Source organism: Phascolarctos cinereus, unplaced genomic scaffold (genome assembly GCF_003287225.1).
Source record: "Phascolarctos cinereus isolate Bilbo 61053 unplaced genomic scaffold, phaCin_HiC Scaffold_5;HRSCAF=322, whole genome shotgun sequence".
NCBI lineage: Eukaryota > Metazoa > Chordata > Mammalia > Diprotodontia > Phascolarctidae > Phascolarctos > Phascolarctos cinereus.
This window is the reverse complement of record NW_027555958.1, coordinates 430837336-430844879: the sequence shown is the minus strand read 5'-3', so window position 1 is coordinate 430844879 and position 7544 is coordinate 430837336.

Below are 7544 nucleotides of genomic sequence, written 5' to 3'. Positions count from 1 at the left end.
ATCTGACCATGAAGGAAGTAGACAAAACTAAAGATAACAGTTTTAAAAAGTGAAAAATAGGCTTGCTTAGATTCCGTTTACACTCTACTATATGATACTATGTGGACACTGTTTGGCTTTATACAGATACAAACATGGGAGATTACTATTTTGTCTTTTCACTGTTGCTCTGACACAGAACATTTCTTGAAATGTCTCTCATATGTTAAGGCCATTGTACTAAATATGGAATGACTTGTAGTATTTTCCCAGTCCCTCATTCTAGTCTGGACTTTCACTGTCAAACATATGATATGCAAATGGTAAATGAGCCTCTTTTGATCCTTCCCATAAGAGTTTCAGTAGAATACTTTGCAGAAGCAAGAGGAGAAAAACAGTTGAGACCTGTTAGAAACAAAAACATTTTTGTTCTGAATTTTTAAGCACTGCTTCTTTCCAAATATAGTGACATTAGACTCACATCAAGCTTTGGATGTGAAATTGCACTCGTTCAAGTGTTTCATTTGGCAGGAACACAAGAGAGAATATAATTTACCAAGAAATGTTTCTCCCTGACTTCCTTATAAAATGGAGTATTCATTACCAGGAGATAGAAGTGCCACTGTTTCTTTACTGAGGCTGGGGATGGGGCTCTCTTTATTGTTTCCTTTAAGAGTCCCAATTTCCCACCTATGAACATGTGACAAATTATAAAAATCCTATATAAATAAAACAGGGGTTTTATTTTGTGATTTTGCACCTTGAACTTAACTAAAAGTTTTCAAATGAATTTCTGAGGGCCTTGTGCCCTTTCCCAGTGTCTGTGCTCTTTAATGGAATGCATTTGACAGACAAGGGATAGTTTAAAATAGATTGAAGGATAAGTCCTTTTTTTATTCCATATTAAAAAGTCTTTTTCTATTGTCCATAAGGGCCCCCTTTTTAATGTATAAGATCGTGAGTTCAAATGTTTTATGATATATGCTTTATGATATAAGGCCAGTAACACCCATTTCCCAAATCCCAAAATACAATAGGATTAAACACATAGACACATAAACAAAGAGATACTTATTATGTCATGGTCATTTAAAAATATTAACAGAAACTTATTAATCCTAGAAATCAAATTTGTAGTTATAATTTATGAAATGTAGATTCTCAAAAGATACTTTTGAAACCATTTGGCCTGCCTCATCCCTTCTTATTAAGGCAAATGTATCTATAAAGCCACTATAGAGTTGATTCCGTACTTAGAACAATTCATTGCAAGAGTTCTTGACCTAGGGGGTCTGTAAACATTCCTTAAAGAAATATTTGGATAATTATATTTTGAAATAATTTATTTTCTTCATGGTTCTATGTCTTGTTTTATGCATTTAAAACTTTTTTTTTTCTGGGAAGTGGTCCATATGCTTTACCAGACTGCCCAAGGGGATGTATGACACAGAGAAAGTTAAGAAACACAATCTTCCAGTGTTATGTCTTATTTGTGAGTGAGGCAGATGATGTAGGTAACAGATATTCTTCTTTCCATGACACATTAAAAAAAAAAAGGTTAAGAACTGCTAGGTTACAGACAAAACCAGATGATTTTGAAGTAAATTTAATTAAATTTACCATGCATTAACTGTCTACTATGTGCCAGGTACTCTTCTAGGTGCTGAAGATACAAATGACAAAAATGAAACCAATCTCTGCCCTCATGGAGCTTTACATTCTACTGGAATGAACAGTTCCTTTTGATGAGTGCTCAGTGTCTAGTATATAGGAGGTTTTTAAACATGTTTATTGGTTACTTGCTCTTTCTTCCTCATAACACTCCATTTCCCAACTCAGGGTCTTTGTACTACTGGCTGTCCTACGTACCTGGAATGCTTTTCTTTCTCACCCCCTTGTCCTAGAATCTCTAACTTCCTTGAAGAGTCAGCCCAAAAGACACTTGCTGTAACAAAATGTTCCTGGTCCCTGACCACCTAAACAGGTTTTTTTTAACTTGCTTTATGTTCGTTCTGGACCTCACTGACAGGCTGAAACCTATAGACAAACACAGACAAAAACATCTCAATGTGCTTTGAATGTATAAGACAAAGGTACATGATTTCAAAGGATACCAAGTACATTATGATGTAATTGTCAAGTATATTTGCTTTTTAAACATTCAAGTTTATGAACCCCAAGTTAAGAACTCCTGATTTCCAGTCCAACATTCTCTTTTGGATGGTAGAGGGGAAGTAATTTACCCAGAGTCATAAATACTGAGAATAAGAATGAAGATATGCAATAAGAATAATAGTATATCAAATGAAAACAATGTAACCTGAAAAAATAACCAAATGAAAGGAACTGAATGCTCTGGAATTATACTATGATGACCAAGCCTCCCCAACCCCCTTCCCCTCACTCACCCCAGGAAAAAGAGCTATAATATTGTATGACTCTACCTTCTTAGTAGAGGCAAAGGATTATGATAAGCTATTTGCTTGATGTGTGCAGTTAGTTTTAGTTTTTCTATTTTTTCTTCCCATTTCCTAACTTGTAAAATCTCCCTAGCCTCTATCCTTTTAAGTTCTTAGTTATTAGGGATAACTCTCTGAGAGGGATTAAGTAGGGTGGAAAAGGTAATGACACATAAATGAAAGACATCAACAAAATCTGTTCTTCCAGTGCTTTGATTCTCTTAGGTAAAGGACATTTCAGAGATGGGAAAACTGAGTCTCAGAGAATTTACTCAAAGGTAGTAAGTAATAGAGCTTGAAGCCAGATTATCTCAGTCCAAGTTCAAGAGTGCCTTACCTTACAGTGCACTTACTGCTTGAACCTATTTAAAATGGCCAAGTGAATTCATGAATTAGGAAGATTAAACATCTGGAAAAAAACAACTGGATTTACTTCAAGGATGGGCTTATTTTTTTCCTAATTAATGGTTTTATTTGTCTCATCCTGCACAAAAATGAGAAGTAGGTGAAGACTCTCATCCTTTTTTTTTTATCCTTTTGATAGCCTTTAGCATTCAGTTCCATTCATTTTGTTATTTTTTCAGGTTACATTGTTTTCATTGTATATACTATTATTCTTATTGTATATTGTCATTCTTATTCTCAATATTTATGACTCTGGGTAAATTACTTCCCCTCTACCATCCAAAAGAGAATGTTGGACTGGAAATCAGGAGTTCTTAACTTGGGGTTCATAAACTTTGTCCATTGTTAATTTCTCTGTCTTTGCTACTTGTTTGAGGACTCCACCATAACCCATATGAAAGAATGTCGAGATAAAGTCAGAAGATACAGATTTAAAACCCAGTCTGCCACTTGTGACCAGTGGGTAGTCACTTGACCTCTCTAAACCTTAGTCTTCTCAATGAGTAGAGTGAGCTAGGTAATCCCCAGGGTCCCTCCTGGCTCTAAGTCAGTGATCCTATAAACTTCCTGTTCCTGGCAAAGCCCCATGCTAATGATGCAATCTGGGCTACCTAAATATATAATCAACTAACTTGATAGACTAATCTAGGATAATATAATAATTACTTGTTTTCCTGTTCAAGGTAATGAATTTGGATTTTGACAGTGAACTTTCTGGTGGCAACACCTTAACACCAAAAAGTACTTACTATGATGAGAACTTTAAGTATTATGTCAAGCTATGGCAAGATATTATTGAATATAAGGGCTTTTTGTAACCCCATTTAGTCCATTTACTATTCCAAGGAAATAGATTATGAAATACTTCTCAGAAGATGTAAAAGATTGTGACACAATATTTCAAAACGTGTCTATCCAAAATTATAAGTAAGGTAGGGTGATCTGAGTTTTGCCTCAAGCCATCAAAATTTAGAGAATAATGGAAGCAGCAGGGGAACAACTTAACTGAGTATTTAACAAGTAAGAATAATTAGTTAAAATAGGAAATTATGAGATGACACATTTCCTTGCCCCAAAGTTGGGAAGCTGAGCCTTATGTCAGCCTAGCCAGGCTTCTTCTCTTCCTCTGCCCCAGTTGTGAACTCATGTCCCAGGTTCTTCATGGGGTACAACTGATTCTCCATCCTCTATATGTGGTGAAGTTTCAGGATCTCTTTCTCCCTAAATGAATATGTCTTTTAGTTGATTAGAAGGCTTATTCTGCCATGTAACCCAGACATACTTTGAACTGCTTGTCCTGAGTACAAAAAGTTAAGGTTTTGGGTGCCATCCTTTGGAAAAGATCTGCTAAGAAACTGCTTAAGGAAGGCTTTGGAAGTAGTGGCCACAGCAAAATGTGTTGTGGTTGTTGTTGTTGTTGTTTTGGGGGGAGCTTCTTCCAAATATTTTACAACTACCAATAGCCAAAAGATTTTGGAAATTGAAGCAAAGCATGGCCATTTGATTTTGTGGTAAGATAGATGACATGTACACGTGGACTAAATACATTTTTCAAAACTTAGGATAAAGTAAATCTTATATTCTGCTTAATCAAATAAGACTTTTTTTTTCTCTACTGGCTCTTCATTATTAATTTTCTTTTTCTTTGCTATTTCAAATGGACAAGAGTGAACACAACATAACAAATAGAGAGCCAGCCTTAAAACTAGGAAGACTTGATTCAAGATCTGTCACGTACTATGGGCAGGTCACAACTTCCCAGTCCTCTAGCCAGCTCTGTAAATAAAGTCTATCTGTTCAAGGGAAGGTGCTGAGTTATTTTCATAGCGGGAGTTTCCTGACTTGGGAGTCCTCTATGCCTACATTATCACTCGACCAGTCCCTATGTCTATACCAACTGATAGTCTTGTCTTCTCTTTTTTGGTTTACCTTTAATCACCAGCTGTATCCCAGGCACTGAGACATGGGTGCGGGGTGGTAGTTTATGGGGTGAGAGGATTATCACAGAGCTCAGGATGCCAACACAAAGGACTTGAAAGTCATTAAAATCAGTGGTGTTTTCTACTGAGTAAAAATTACACCAAATTACACCTCCCTCCCAACAGGCACAGAGTATTGAGCATAGGCTATTTCTATCTTCACTGTTACATTCCCTGAGAGAATGTGTCATTTGTTCATGCAAATTTTCCTGCTTGCTACAATGAAAGTTTTGTTTTTCTCTTATTCTTGAAAGGCCTGAAAAAAAGTGTGCAAATGACAGTGCTTTCAAAGTTGAGGAAAGGATTTTGCTCTCATCAGAAGATCCCAAGAGGAATAATGTATAATTACTCATCCCTTGCTAATCAATGAACTCTAGGCCATTTTATTTTATTTCAGTTTTAATTTTTGGTCGCTCTGGGTGACCAAATCAATAGCTGGGAAATAGTAGAATGAGATAATGGGGAACATCTGAGCTCAGATAATGAAATTCTTGTAAAAAGCACTTAAATACATACAATATACATAAACTTGATGGGCCATAGATTCTGCATCGTTAAAATGGGGGTGGGTTGGCCTAGAAACCTCTAGCTGTATAATTTCTGGAACCCTGTGAATTCCTCCATTTAAAAAAAAATCTCTGAAATAATGTCTATCATCAAAAGATGCAGTGGTATTGGTATGTTCATGGGTAAGATTAATTTAATAGTTTTGGACCACACCTGTGGTTTTATCTCTAAAGGAATTCTCAATATAGCAGCTCCCTCCACTGATGCATTTCAGTGCTTAAGTCTTATAAAGTTGCTGTGGGGCAATGAGAGCTTAGTAGATTTAATTTAGGACATTGAGGATATAATTTTCCTAGGACTATAGATTTGAACCTGGAAAGGGACCTTAGGAGTCTTTTGGTCTAATTCATTCATTTTGCAGTTGGAGAAACTGAGGCCTAGGCAGGTGACATTATTTGCTCAAAGCAACACAAGTGGAGGTGATAGGGTCAGAACCTTAATGCAGGTAATTTGATTTCAGAGCCAGTGATCATTCCACTGTACCATACAAACTCCCTACAGATGAGTGACTAATGATGGCCCCCAGTGTGACACGTGTCTATTATATTCAAGTGCCACCTTGCTCAGCTACATGTAAATGATCATGCTCAGGAATTTGATTTTCATATTATCATGCCCTTAATCTTGTTTTCCATGGAGGTATCTACTCTGACATCATTTGCAATGAGACGTAGTTCCCTTTCCCAACCCATCATGATTCTCTTGTTCCACAGCTTCATCACCTGGATATTATTTAAAATACAGATTCTTTTGTCCTAATCTGAGAGGCCCTTTAGTACTTCCATTTCCTTTTCATTTGTTCGTTTGTTAATGAAAATGGTTATATAATATAAAGTTTACTACCCTCCAACAAATCCTGAAAGTATGCTTATTTTGAATGTATGCATGGGGAAAAGAAAAAAAAACATACACATTAATGTTAAAACTAATAATTAAGTTGCCTTTATTCCATCGACCAGCTCAGCCTCATTATAAATAAAGACAAACAAGTGCATCATAAAAAAACACACTTATTCCTTTTTAATGGACTTTTAAGTCAGTTTCTCAAATCATTGATGAATGTAATAAAATTAAATTAAATTAAAAGAAATGTCAACAAGAAAACAGATTTTAAAATTAACAAAGCCCACAATAAATTTGCAATTACATGTCCATTAAAGGTTTTAAAGAGGGTTAATTTTAGCCCAGAAAGGATCAACAGGATTGGTGCTTCGGCAGGAACAATTATTATCATTGCAAATTACTTAAACTATTAAGCAGAGAATAATTCAGAAATATCATTAGCAGTCAAATTACGGGAAAAAACTTGTTTTCTTTCCCCCTTTGTTTAATTTAAACTTAATGTCTGCTTATTCTCACACAAGCAGAAAATGCTGATAAATAATTCCAGAGCATGCCTAAACATCTCCCTTCACAGCTAGCTTCTAATTTGTTCTCTGGAGACCCTTCTTGGGAGCTGAATAAAATATTTTCATTTATTCGAGGAGAGCCTCCTCCACCATACGTTTCTAATCTCCTGTTGCTCGGTAATGCCTCTAGATGAGGTCTTCAGCAAATCATTAGACTTGTTCAATAACAACGCTACAAAGCACCAGAGATTTGCCGTTAGTGAAACAAAGAAGTTTTTCAAAAGGGGAGTGGGGAAAAGGGAAAGGGAAGGGGGAAAAAAAAAGAAAAAAAAACCTTTAATAAGCTAACGAGTTTCTAGGGCAAGTTTCAGAGATTATTTAACATTTTCAGCTTTCTGGCAGTCACAGTAGAAGGAGATTTTCAATGTTCAGTGTCAGAATTCTTGGAAAGGCCATGCTTTAAAGGGCTAGAAACCCAGCTTGTGATACTGCTTTGCTGATAGAATCCAGTAGCAGGGCTGGGTCACTTGGCTGTGTCAAAAAGTGGCCTCAGAGGTGGAACAGAACCCTGGCTCTCCAAATGTTTGAAACGTTAGTCAAAAAATTGTCTTTTCTTCTCTTTTTTTTTTTTTAATAAAAATTAAATGTTGCAATGATCAGATAGTGAAAATAACTTTAGTGAAAGCGTCTCCATTCATCAAGATATGATTTGATGAAAGGAAATTAAAGGCTTGTAACAATTAATCTTTCTTTCTTTATAGGATTGGAATCCATAATAATTTATGCCATGAAAGCCTGGGTGCCAA